General features: G+C 39.9%; 1 protein-coding gene across 1 annotated transcript in view; it reads right to left on the bottom strand.

Annotated features, from left to right (window-relative positions):
* LOC136436245 (glycine receptor subunit alpha-2-like) overlaps positions 1-1,405 on the bottom strand; it is a 49,420-nt gene extending 48,015 nt beyond the window's left edge. The window contains exon 1 of the mRNA XM_066430051.1: positions 1,103-1,405. The gene's annotated coding sequence lies outside the window, so the exon portion shown is untranslated. The remainder of the gene's footprint in view (positions 1-1,102) is intronic.
* Between the last annotated feature and the right edge of the window lie 13,653 nt (positions 1,406-15,058).

Raw genomic sequence — 15,058 nt, 5'->3', positions numbered from 1 at the left:
GGAAATTGAATTACGTCATTGTTTCATTGGATGTCATGGCATGCTGGTACACTCCATCATTCCTAGATTCTTGCTTTGTTATTTTCATTATTTCTGCGAAATCAATAAAGCATGAGCTATCTGAAACACATATGTCATCAAATGGACATGCTATGTCGCGTGATGCATGCTTCCGGTTTTCCACAAGAAACAATACAAGCAATAGATAGCTCACAAGGCCGAGCAATGGTTTTAATGCCACTGAAACGAATTACTGGACTGAAGTATTTATATTTCACTTGCGATTTTGACGGAGTCAATTCTTCATAAAAATGTCGTGATTGCATCGTTGGTCATTAATATGTGAGGGTAATGGAAAAGGTTACATACGATATGAATGACACGGGATGTAATTGAAAAAGGATGTTTGATGTGTGTATGACCTACTCTAAAGTGACCCTTCCAAGGTTAATTGTACTGTGGCTATGATTAATTTGGAACGTAAAACCATATCCGTACAGTTAAATGTAAATGCACAGACTCGTTGTATTGTAGCGACGCTATCAAATAATGTCTCAGTGTCCAGTTCATCATGATCATTGCAGTGTGAGGTTCTATCTTACTCACTACGTGTAATTTAACCCGATGTTGCCCAAAACTTGGTCTCTTTTAACAAAGGTAATAAGCTAACGCAAACTTTACCAGTAGAAAGTTCCTCTGTCTTGACTGTCGTGTATAATTAGACTGGGAACGATAAGATACTTCTAGGACTTTAGATCGACTACCACGATACATCCACCCTTTTGAAGAGAAAGTCGGGAGGAAAGAGCTTATACTTAACGGTGACGACGAGTTTGCTTTGCCGTGCCGATGTTGATAGAACCATTGTACCGTACCAGAGCCACTCTTGCTTGACAAGCATTCAGGCGGTGTATGCTAAACACTTAGATTACAATTTCTTTGTCGATTACACAGACAGAAACTTAAAACAACTACACTGTATCACTCCAGGACTACAGTATTAACACAAACAAGTGCATTGCAGATATCTAATATACTTTGCTACTCTTGAACTTCTACCATGATATACCCTGAGAAAGTACCAACCTAGCCGAGAACTCACCATGAAAAATCGGAGGTTCTCTTGGATTCGCTGGCAGATTGACAACACCGCTGGTGCGCGTGCAGCAGGCAATCTGTAAGTCCCAGCTCAGATCATCTTGATATCATGTCACTCTTTTGTATCTCCTCTTAATAAAGGGAAGAGAGTCTGCGGAGACGATGCCATAGAAGTTGTAGAATACGATCTGCCGGCTGCAAAAGTCCGAAAAGTCCCGCTGATAAAGCACGGGCCATGAACCTCGTCAAGCAGCCGCAGCAGCAGCAGCAATGGTCACTGACGGTGGTTGGTCGTCTTTTGGGAGACTGCACCAGTTTGTTACCTCACATATGTATTCTTTGCGCAAGCGTATTTCTGAAAGACTACGTCATGGCGGTTTTTCAGAGACTCGAAGCAATTTCAATTACCGTCCGCTGATTATGTTCCGTGACCTTCTCCCGTAAGATTAATTAACCCAATGAATTAAGCGATCAAAATAGCTTAGAGATGTCAGAATTCGTCATCGATGTCATTTGCGGGAATCTTGCACTAAGTAATGTATAGCCTGTCGTATTTGTATTTTAAATTTGTAGGATTTATAACAGTACTCTAACGAACGCTTTGACTTCTTTAATTGCTGTGAAGACCCCGACAGTTCTCTTCAGTGACCCCATACACCAACGTTGATATGCTACATGTCTGTCGTTAGTTTTATAAACCACTATAACTCCCAATAAACTGTGTTATCTATGTTTCAGCAAAATGTATTTCCAAACAAATCATAACTTACTCCAACAAATAAAATCACAGTTGATGTCAGTGCTCTGTATACCAGGGCGTTTGACTAAAGCTCCCCGATTAGTACATATATGTCTAAATCTTTACGTATAGTTATCCACGGTATTGTCATATTACATTGATGTTCATGTCATGTGCACTTCGTTGTCCGATAACTGAATAATCCGTAACCAGTGTTGCAGAATGAGAGATTTTGTCGATACACAGGGTCAAGGTCGCCCCCCCTACGGCTAAAGCTGTTACATACATGGGTCTATGTCATTGATTTTATGCTTCAAAGAAACTTCAGTCATCGCCAGGGTTGCTCTGGATGAATTGGTCAACGAAAAGATATGCTGTCAAGAGTACGGACTATTTAAAGTAAATATATGACCAAAAGGCCATTTTTGTAGTCTTCGAGCCAAGTTGTATTGTCAAATAGATTTGTAATAGACTAGTACTATGTACCCAAATGACGTTCTATGTACCAAATGAATGAATGGTAATTACTGTATATGAATACGATCTGATGTGAAACATGTCCATGTTAATCATTGATTGGAGCGTTATAGTTATGGCCCCGAGAAGCCCTTAAACGAACCTGGTAACTACTTCTGACATTATATTATCGATTCCTTTATATGTGATGTTACAACTTGCTGACCTTCTCAATAGCGGAACGCTGTCCTGTTGGGTATGCCGGGTAATGCATTGATTGATGCATTATCTATCTGACTTGCATCTTAAGAGAAGTCTGAATTCATCACATTGTCAATATGCTTTCTACTTATTAGCACACAGCCAGCAGTACTAGTTGTTCTAGAGATATCTTTGATAGCTATAATTTTCTTTGTTTCAAAGGTTTTTGTTCTTCATGTGTTTGCTTTACAAGTAATAGTTACTCGTTTATGAAAAAAATGACTTAACTTTACGAGACCAACACTAAAATATGTACAATCCTTAATTTTATTCACTCCTTTGTTCATTATGTCGTTTACCAACACAAACAACTTGTTTATCTCTTAACTATTTGAGAAGAAATTTTCAAAATGAATGTCTCCATCGTTCATCTGGTTTACAGTCATTGATATATTAGCTATTCTAAACGTAGGCAAAACTATCGGTATAGTAGTGGTTCGTACAGTCTTGCATGGATTGAGCATTCCTTGGGCTTATTAATTATGTTGTGATTTCTTGTGAACTGTGCACTAAGTAAACGTTTTCACGCAACGTTCTTTAAACGTGTGTTGTTCTAAGAATTAAAAGAACTATTTTCATGTGAGCTGTTTCACTTACTAACGATGCCTTGCTTGATCAAGCTCAAAATGGCTAGTGAATTAAGCTGAAATGGCAAATGCCTACATTCAAGGTAGAAGCAAATGAGATATTTTATGAAATGGTCACTTAGTCTGCATGTACCGATTATACCTTATTCGAATACGCGCTTATTGCACTATACTTCACATTGCTTCTACCTTAGACGTTAGCAAATGCCTATTTTCAAGCTAGAAGGAGATGAGATGTTCATATGTAGACCTACACTTCATTTCCTAAATCTAATGATACCTTATTTGAATACGCGCTTATCACACTACATTTAAGTTGAGCTTATACCTTGGAAGTTGGCGAATTCCTACTTCCAAGTTAGAAGAAAATTAGATTGTCACATGTTCACATAGACTTCATTTACGTATGACACCTTATTTGAATACACGCTTATTATACTATACTTAAGACTGCTCCTACCCTGGAAGTAGGCAAATTCCTACTGTCAAGGTAGAAGAAAATGACATATTTTCACATGTTCACCTAGACCTAATTTACTGATGACACCTTATGTTAATAACTGAAGATACTAAACTTGATTTTTTTTACCTTGAAATAAGTTAAATGCCTACTTCCAAGGTAGAAGACTATAAGATGCTCACATGTTCACCTAGACTTCATTTACTGATGATACCTTATTTGAATACGCGCTTATTGTACTATACTTAAGACTGCTTCTTTCTTGGAAGTAGGCAAATGCCTACTTTCAAGCTAGAGGAAAATGACATATTCATATGTTCACCTAGATTTTATCTACTACATGTGTATACTGATGGCACATTATTTTAATAAGCTCTGATTACTTAGACACTAAACTCAAAAATGCCTTCTTTCAAGGTAGAAGAAAATGACATATTTTCATATGTTCACCTACACCTATTTTCTGATGACACCTCATTTTGATGAGCTCTAACTACTAAAAGCACTAAACTTGAAATGGCTTGTACCTTGGGAGTAGGCAAATGCGTACTTTCAAGGTAGGAGATAATGACATGTTTTCATGTCTTCACCTATACTTCATTTACTGATGAAACCTCATTTCAATAAGCTCTAATTACTAAATGCGCTAAACGTGTGCGTAGTAAGCAAATGCCTCAAGGTAGAGGCAGATGAGATGCATATAAAATATACTACACTTAGGGATAGTCTGCCTTGAGCTACAATCATGACAGACAGAACGAGACAAACATCAGGATCCGTTAATGGTCCGTTCTAAGTGTCGGCAGTCGATAAGCTGACGCCAAATGTATCGAACTTCCGGCGAGCAGTTATTAGAAATTTCTCTCCACTCCATCACTTTTGGGGTGGTAAAATTCTTCTGTTTTTTAAAAGCTGTAGAAAAATCTAAGGTTAATTGTTAGCGGAGTTGATATTGAACGTCTATGTGGAAACGAGTCCAACACATATTATGAGGACCAACATCGTATGCCTTCTTACATGGGCATTACTTGTATGCTACGACTTTGGTATGTAGGCTGAACTTTTATCAATTTGTGTTCATTTGACAAGATTTTGATTAAGAGATTTGGTTCACATAATCTTTTCATAAATCTAATTAGTATGAAGTATGTATTTGAGAGTAAGACGTACTAATGTAGTAAGTTCAAAGTGAAGTTTTTATGTCGCTGTGGGAGGTACAGGTATGGATTAATTCTCCCTCTAAATGGCGGCCATGATTAACGGTCTATTTCCCGTAATCCCTTAGGACTCTGGCGAGTAACCCACGATAACGTCATCCCTAGTTCCTGAGTACAGCGGGGAGAATAATTGCTTCTTCGCCAATAACTCTGCCCTGCAAATGTTCAAATACTGCTGAGGGAATTCCAATGTGCAATTACGACAACTCCCCAGTGGCGGCTCAAGTGCTAATGGTGGTTTTGATCGCCCTGACGTGCTCACATTTGTCCGGGGTAGATGAGGACATTCTGAAGAACATTGTGACACTTAAGTAGCACACCAGAGATAGAAGCGGGCTGATAAACACTTCTTGACATTCTCATCCGTGGATGTCTTAATTACTCCGGGGATCGTCCTCCTTATGTATTTTGTTCAACTTCGACCATCATTCTCCTTTGATTAGAAAAATGCCTGTGGTTGCAGAAGATTTGACCAAATACAATTTACATAGCTGATTATGTATGTTACACTCACTCACTAACTCGTTCACTTACGAACTAGTGGGTGGACTTAGTTAAGCGTACATTTTCTGTGCATGTATAAAAGTCATTTAAACACTAGCCTGGAAGAGATTTAGATCCGAGGGTTCACTGAGTATTTCCTAGCTACAAAATTAAAGGCAAAAACGTGGCCTCCAGTCACTTTTTTTCGTCAGCAAATTTAGCTGTACCGAAATGTCACACCAGTCCGCAGGCAAGGTTCATGCAAACAAGACTACAAGAGAACTCGATATGGTTGACCTTCTAACACGTTATCTACTTTAGACAGAGAGATCCTGTGACATATCAATACAGGACTTTCTTGTAACTCTAATGCACTTACAAGGCTGCGAATTGATAATTGTGTCTGATACCACCAGCAAATGACCCTCCGGGCTTCCGGGTGTATCTAACAAACTTACTCTCACATCTGGTTGATTTACGGCGTTTTCTATGGCCAAAGTTGTAATTGTGTTACTCCTGTTTTATTGACAGGTAAACGTAATTGTGTCTTATGGCGATCTCCAGCGTTGATGGGTGCTAGGCTGCATCGATTGCCGATGCGATCTGCGAGGTCAGAATATAATGAGAGATAAAACAGAGGTTTCGAACACGGTTCATCGATGGATCTGAAGACGGGATGCCCAGAATTGATCACCAGGACGAACCATTCCCATGGCCTTAACAGCCCTGAAGGTCATGATCAGAGAACTCCAAAGAGATACTTTATATGTGTATGGAGACTTTGAACTTGTGTTCTTTTAGGAATGATGGTAGATTACGCAAATGGGACGATAGCACTGCCACTGGTGTTGAACAAATACTGAAACACATCATGTTATTGAAAGTAAAAACAGTAATGGGTAAATCTCAAGTGCACTAGAGTAAGACATTATTTTGTAGGTAAACGCACCTCATGGGTTTCTTTAAAAGAAAACCATGGTTATCTGGTAACCATCATGGTTACCATGGAATGGCATTGCTATCGAAAAGGTCAAGCAATGGGTCACAGCCACGAGGTGCGGCTGCAGTGGTCTATTCACCCTGCGGCTACAATCAGTATTTCTCCAACCCTTTCCACTTTGTCCTGTTCTTTGCGAGCTTCCGTTGTTGTTTCCTTTCCGACCGTATGGACCTTTGATGGATTAAGATAGGTGCCGGGGTTTTGGGATGCCCCCTCCTAAAACGACATGGTGAATGATTTAAACGTTAGCAGCTCTATTTTTGAGCCAGGCTACACATTACAAAATATATGGGCGGTTAATTGTTAATTTCGGAGATGCACCGTCAATTCGGCTGAATTAGCAGCGGTTGGGCTGAGATGAATTTACCGTTGCCCTTAATTGTTGCAGAAATTTCTCAAGTGCCAAAGGTCTCAGGTTCAATCCTTCCTGAATTGGCAATGTTTAACAAGTGCCCCAAAGCAATGGTGCTGAATAATGTTTGCGTTTCAAGTTCCTCTGTTTTAGGATGCTCGAGCAACGTGTGTCGAATCCATGTATAGAATATACTGGTCACTCGTATATCCGGTTAGGATGAAATAGTATTGGTAAAATTAACAATATAGTTAATTAAGTTAAAGTTCCTTCCCACACCAGACGGTGCATAGGGCGGCACCAATCTCCGTTTCAGTGGCCCTTGGGCCATACAACTTTGTGCAATCACTATAGCAGGGGGCTAATATAGACTAATGAGAATACCTCTTTAGTTGATGTAACACTATGACGAGTTATTGTTTGAAAGTTTATGGGAAAGTTGCATATTTACAGGACACTACCACTATTCTACATTCTATGAATGGGTATTTCAAGGTTATGGATTATAAATGATATATTGAAGTTGATTAATAGTTGGAAGTGTATATGACATTGATAGAAAGAGACACTGGACTCTCAGGAACTGCGTTATTTTCCGCCATGAAGGACAAATTGTACTGGAAAAACTTTTGACTGTATCTCACCGGAGTGAATCCGGATGAACGATGATGATGATGTATATGATGATATTGGTAATGCACACACCATGAAGAGTGCATCTTGAAGAGTCGAATAGCCTGATGTACATGTCCTACAAGACCCTCGCCTTCTTGGATAGGGCCGACATGGATTAATACGGATAAGTTTCAGGCTAATATCCTACCTGAAGGAAGCCGCAAACCATTTTATACACACGTGCCAAAGAAATCGATGGTTAAATCGATGAAAAAGGCTCAATAAGCTTTCAGTGACTAGACATGTGCAGGATGCCACAGGGCGTTGTGATGCTCACGAGGTTAATGAAAGGTACATAGCGTGATGTTATCATCTCTTCTGATGCGGCTTGTCAACACACTGATAACCATGTACCCGCATGACTTTCACCACACATCTGCCCGAACTGGGCTGCTTATTAAGAACGTTAGAGAGCCAGTAATCTGAAAGCGATTCCAAAAGCAAATTTCCTGTAACAGGAGTTACTAATGACTCCTTTATATACGAAATAAATCAGTGTCTAATTCAACTAAGTACCTGAAACGTACCCGACTGCCAAAAGGTATCGTGAATATGAGATCCAATGACAAATATTGTCATAAGACATAGCGTGCGTCAATGACTGACGGCCGAAGACACCGAAGAGAGCACAACAGGCTCGCTCTAATTAAAAAGGATGTACGTCCCTAATCCGTCTAAAGAAGATACCGGTGGCAGGCCGTGTGCATTATCCGCTGTGATGAGAACCATCCGTCTCTGTCACAGTGAAAGTCAATAAGTTAACGTAGACCAATCATTGGTCTGCTTCATTTGCTTCTTCTACAGAAGTGGGTCAGCTGCTATCGGCCTTGCCATGTATCCTTTACCTGTCAGAGCAGGTTAGTACAATATCACTTCCTTAAAATTAAGTCACATACTCTCAAGTGTGTAGTAACTAAACATTAAGTAGATAACAGATGATTACTTGAGACTACTTGAATACTTTGGCGTTGCTGGCATCAGATTAAAGTGAAGCAACTACCTTTGGAAGTACCATTGATTGCGCCATTGATTTTTGTTAAGATGCTGCACATACTAACAATATTGATGGGTAAACAATGAGTAGATCTATAGCTTCATGGCGTTGTAAAAGAATTGCTTTTAAATTCTCTTTTCTTTCCTACATCATTCTAGCTATTTAGGCCTTTATTCCATGTTCTCCAGTAATCATACTACTTGTATAACTTTAAAGTACATTCATATGTATTAACCTTTTGGCCTTTTGAGCACTACTACTCTTCTACTTAATCAGCCATTTCACTTCTCATGCATATATCCACGTACCAGTCCGGGTGAAGTACTAATTCTTCAGTAAATTATGGAAGACAGGGACATGAAGGTGGCAGGAACTACCTTCTTGTTCTTATTCATCGATCCCCATATGGTACATTAATCCATCTGTTGAACTCAGGGGACTCGTTTTTGACGCGAACAGAGCACCTTCTTCGTCGTAGTTGTCTACTTTAATTACTCGTGGCGAGGTTTGTGTTGCGGAAGGCGAGGGAGGATAGTGCCTTCGATAAATCATAGGATCAGCGTTGGGAAGGTGCTGCAGCAATGACGAAATATCTGCAGCTGGGAACATGGAGACTCTGCTATATAGTCACTCATTCCGTGGTTCTATAAAACAGTTTAGCGATTACCGTTTACCATTCAAGAAACAAAGAATTATGACATGCATGTATGGTCACCTGAATTCCCTTCTTTTACTTCTCTTTGACATATGATACATCTAGTATCTGACCAGCACACTTACAGCACAAGATCTGCAGAACGGAATGCTTTCAAACTGCCCAAACCAAAAACAGGATCTGCAACAAAGTCTTTCCTGTACCCGAGCATAAAATCGTTCAATACTCTTCCACATCACATCAGATCATCTGTGCCATCCTTATTCAAAATATTCATGAAAGACAGACTGAAAACGGACACAAACATGTCTATACAGAACTGGTAGAAAATTGAAATTGATGTATGTAAATATTTATATACCATATAATGTAATGTGTACTTCACAAGTTTCAATGTAATATGTATGTTATATGTAATAACTCCAGGAAGAAAAGTGAAGTTCACTTGTGTACTTCACTAATGGAAGTCTTTTTAACAATAGATAATAAACAATGAATGAAGACCTTTATTGTACATGTTTGCCCCACTGGGCTAAGCACAGGTCACATGTTAACAAATATATACATATTCACGAGTATTACTGTACATAAACATCTAGCATACTATAGTATTTTCGACTTCCTCTCGCTTCTTGGTAATTGTATAAATGTAGGAGGCTGTGTGATTAGTTAGAGTTGGTCTATCAAAGGCTGCAAGAAATATAAATTTCTCTCTACTATTCAGGTATCTAAAGTGGGGGAATTTACTTAACACATAACTGATAAACAATATGGTCATGGTAGATAAAAAGTTCCAAGTGACATTACTCAGTTGTTCTTATGAATGAGACTTCCTAAATTTCTGGCTTTCAAATTTCTCTTACCTCTAGACAAATTCCAATGCACCACGTATGTTGTTAGTTTTTTTTTTAGCTGTCTCTGACATGCTAAAAAGGACATCTCCCCAATAACAAACGTGTCCCCTTGTGGGGGCTGTATAGACAAACTTCCGTCCTCTTCCTCTCGAAAATGACAATCTTCCTGCGGAGTTGCTTGTGGTGCGTACAGATATTACTGCGCATATTACTTCTGTCAAACTTAGAAGGAACAACAATATATATGTCAACTGAACATGTCGAGAAAACTTGTGAAATCCCCTTCTGGCAGCCACATATCCTCTCGGTGAGCCTTTTATGTAGGTCTGTCAGACAGGACACGTGAGGTATTGCAGCCTTAATATATAGAGGCCTGTAGAGATTGAAATTGACAAGCACATAATGATAGATTTTGTGTACCTCCTCGCCATAGAGCCATGTCATCCTTATAGATGGTGTCTGCAATATAAAAGTTGATGTTACCGCTTTGTTTGGTACTCATTGAACACAAAAGCCTTAGATTTACTCAGAGTTGTATCGGACCAAGATTGACACAGTGTGTGCATGTCGGGTATGACATGTAGTTAAGTAGCCCGACGGTATGCGCCATCAGGTAATACCTGTCTGTGGAAATTGATACGCCTTAGCTTTGAAGCCAACTTCTTCATAGCACCCTCCGTACGACTGCACCCCGGGGCTTACCTAATCTCTAGTCCACGATGCAAGGCGCTCATAAAATTGCGCCTCGCTTGATCTAAGAAGGACAGTGATGATATGCTTCATTTAACTTTCGCAGAATGAAATATTGTATGCTCTTAGATCTGTCGACATTGGTTTCATTCCAGCGTTGTGTGTCGTCAAACTTTATGACATTGTGATGCTGTGATAAAGTTTTAAAGAATATTTTGACCGAGCATAATAACCTTTTTGCATCGTATCTGGAGTTACACAATCTTTTAGAGCTGAGATGTGCTGTAGGTGTGTGGCTGATATATAGACAGTCATCACCAGATTGAACGTACCTTGAAATTGATCTGACAGAGTGTGCAAAGCAAACTGGTGCATTGTATTTCCATTTCCGCTATCGTAAATTAACATTCTGCGCATTGCCATTGGTTGTCGTTTGATTTTGACAGTATTCTCGACTATATGCATTGGTCTGTCACCGTCCTTGCAATTGTGTATCGTGAATCTGTCATGGCTGCTCTTTCCCCTTGATACACACAGCGGTAAGGTCCAAGTTCAATGCACTCCGACGGTCACAAAACTGTTATCAACCACGATGCCCGGTGGTAACCTAGTTGATAAAGATCTGATGAATCGCTTCTTATACCAACTGAATATCAGATCGATGTACTGGACAATGTGTCCCAAAAACTAGCTGTGAGCAACCGGTGAGTTTCCTATCCTGGGACGAAGTACTGTAAATCTATTAACTTTTGCTGTGGCGTCTTTTTGCGGTTGGTGGGAAACGAACTTTTCGCTGTGTTTGTAATCCGCGTTTTTTGACACAATTCTGCATTGGAAACGTATACTGGCAGTGTAGGGGTCACCGAAGAAGAAACAAATATGGAAATAAAGACACCGCGAAAGCTTAGACATTTACAGTATTCTGTTGAATAATCTAGGTCTGAATTAGAGTATTGAACCTCACCGCTATTCAGCAATGTTTTTTAGCGTCCGTAAATGATATTCACATTTCAATCGCTTCTAACAATTGCACACAAATATAAAAAGATCAAAGAATAGTTGCTTTGTTGACATCTGCCTGCTTGTTATGCTGAATAAATGATCGATGATACGGAGATCTGAGCTGAGGAAGCCTGGTCTGCTTGTTGGCCGGATGGGCTTTAGTTACTAATGAGTCCCAAATGGGAATAGAGAGTAACAAGTTATGTTATCCCCTCCCATCACCTTTCTAGGAAGGCTTTCATCATCCAGCCATCCTGCAGGAGAGAGGTGCACCTCATACATCAGGCTGGAGACGTGTGGCGGAAAATATCAACCATTAATCTTATAGAAGCTTTTCCCATGTCAGAAGAATGATGAGTGACCAGGCAGACTTTTCACGCCCTGTCCCGTAATTGGTCAGTCTTTATCTAACCCCAGTAATTTCCACAGCGGTCATGACAACGGTTTCTACTTCAGTAATAGGTTTATGGCATTCGCTGCCTCCAAGCTATACAGGTCATCAAAATGGTAATCTTACTCATGAATGCAAAAGGATTTCTCTCATAGATTGATGAAAGATTCATAATTCGTATTTTGATTCAGAAGGAGTACACCTTCAGAAATAGATGATACATTTTTCATAGTTATGGTTGATGGCACAAGAATAATGTTGATGTTAATATAGTAAAATAGTTGCATACTGTAGCTTGTCAAACGTTGTGGCAAACGCGCGCGGAAGAAAACAGATTGTGTTTACTCTACATTACGACACCCGACATAGTATACCCATTACTTCATTCCGGTACCACAGGTTTCCGGATGCCTGTTCATGCTTGGGTGCATTTGATCGCGGGAGGCAAGTCGTTTCATTGCTGATGCATGGCCTTTTTTCAGAGTACTTAACACTGTGGGAGGTGACTTATACTTAAACTGCCTTCCCTGGGATCAAGTCAAATGGTCGTCCACTGCGGGAGTCGTGTGGGGTAGCATGACATGTGGCGATTTTATGATGAGTTTGTGTCCTACCGGAATATAGATGAAGGCCATCTGCGTCTGTTGTTTGCGGTGTGCTGTGATGATCAAAAATGTGTAACATTGTTATAAAACATTATTATGCACATATGGGCGCTGCGGTTAAGATACCCAATGTAAGGAAATATCACTCAACCCTAGAAGTTATCAAGAATGAAACAAGTAATCGGGTTTTACGATACCTCAGCCGCATTGAAACCGTAAATAGTAAATGATTTTACAGCCCGTCCATGATGAATGTGACCTTTACCGACAGTTTATCACGCCGCATCTGTGTGTTCATGAAGGTTTTAGTACTCAGACGGTTCCAGGAGCCTGCCAAACTCTATCAACGCGCGTGCGGCACTCATTTCCGTGACATTTTCATCTACTTGGTTTGTATTGACCACTTGACCTTTACTTTTCTCCCGTAGATTGAAGTAGTTAACTAGGTTTCCTGAATCTCGTGAACAGAGACGCTGGCTCATGTGGATGTGCTCAGAAAGAGTGCTGAGGACAGAGCTGATGGCCGTGCAGTTGAAAACGCCAACAATCGCATTTAAGAAGATCAAGCTCAAGCACACAGAGCAGTTGGAGGCCAAAAGTCTCGATTTTGTCACGGATGTCATTCATCACTGCTTAGTCCATATATGATTTTCATAAAGGTAGATATTTTGATGACCTGCTGGTGTGATTTATTTTTTAGCGCGCACAATGACCCATGGCTCCTTTACTGCTACAAGAAAATGGACGATATAGACCAATCTGCTTCCGATATATGTCGCATTTAAAGATGATAAATGTATATATTGCATGTTCCTCACTATGTGTAACAGATTATGATATATGAAAACACCTAACAGAAATCGTTGGTGAGAACGGTTTCTCTATAGATTTTGTGGACACTGTAAATTGGATCTGCCATCCTTCTTCATTAGATGTTGCCAGTTAGTGGCATTTCTTCTGCTTTGCCGTTATATAATCGTTAATTCTGTCACCAAAGTTTTCACGGTCTTGGCTAGGTTTGAATTGTCTGGTCCCGTTTTGATTATACCCCAATTCCAGTACGACGGCGACCTCGCCGCGCTCTCTCTGCGACCTAAAATTGGCCAGGGCACCCAACGAATGTCGTAGAAAAAAAATGAAATTATTTTACGCTCTGTGTGTTTTGATGTGTTGTCAGTCATACTTTTTATTTGGCATGGTATGCCAATTTTGAGATCAAGGGTTACACTAATCCACCTTAGGTCCACCAGACGCCGTTCAGTGGAATGAGGGCCTTACCTGAAGATGTATGTCATACCTCGCATTGCTTTCAGTCAACATATCCTGGGCCTTTAAGTGAGGACGCTGTCCACTATAATCTCCAAATAAAAATGAAAGGCAAAATGTTTCTCGTTCTCCCGATTTCCGAAGCCTTTTCTTTCTCCAGTACCCCATGGATGCTGTCTTGGCCGACATAACGATTTTGCCACCGAAAGATGTGCTTCGAGATCATGACATCACGCCGATCATTTATGGAGGGTAGTTCAATGCAGCCCAGTCCGTTTCAAACTGAAAATCATTTATACGTATTTTGCTCTTCCGTCGTTCCAAAACATCCAATGCGATTTTTCAAGATTACCATTTTGTACATACCAGTCATCGGCAATAATTAACATTTGTGACAGCTACATGTAGTAGACTATTCTAGGTTCATAATTAAGCTTTAAATTGATAGCAAAGATAGAATTATTTACTTCTACTTCAATACAATACTGAGCAAAACTCAACATTAGCTATCACACCCAGTGATATAATATATTACTGGCCTATCATATTGTAACAGCTGTAGGAAAAAGGCAAATACTTTTAGATGTTTGCCTGTACTGTTACCATTCGGCATTGGCGCTGCAGTCGTCATAACAACGATAAGAAAAGATAATGTTTTTCTTTCATGGTTGGATCAAGTACGGCGCCTGGTAATCCTAACTCAACAATCACGGGGTTCCCCCTGGTAATGCGATATTACTTTCTGTGATTAGTTTGTTAGCTGGGGATTACGTGTGCGAGTCTGGATGAGCCTGAGTGACGTCGTCGTTGTTGACGGTAACCTCATTACTTCTTCGAAGGTTACGCTTTAAATAGAACTGCCAAGTGACTGGGATGACTTCGAAAAGTATCAAATAGGGTTCCGTCATTTTCTGTGCAGCTACCTACTCTTTGTGTGAAACATATTCTTATATTTACTTACATTGGTAATACAAACAAAATGAAATTTAGCTGTAGTTGCAAAACATAATCATAAAATACATGTGGTTATTGTACATTCGCAATGTCCTGTCTTTGAAACATTCTTCGTTTTGGCTTGTCTTGGCTGACGAAAAATAACGGGTAGTCTACTCTGGCCGCATGCCGCTGCTATCCCTGAGGGCCAATTCTGGATTAACATCCCCCAAACATCAAACAGTTACATTTAGGCCATAAACCGACCAAATAGAGTTACTACATTTAGTCTTCACTGTTCTTCCTCATCTATAGCTTTTTGCTCAGGCTGTGTGAGTCT

The sequence above is a fragment of the Branchiostoma lanceolatum genome, chromosome 6 (assembly GCF_035083965.1).
Source record: "Branchiostoma lanceolatum isolate klBraLanc5 chromosome 6, klBraLanc5.hap2, whole genome shotgun sequence".
NCBI lineage: Eukaryota > Metazoa > Chordata > Leptocardii > Amphioxiformes > Branchiostomatidae > Branchiostoma > Branchiostoma lanceolatum.
This window is presented reverse-complemented; position numbering and strand designations above follow the sequence as displayed.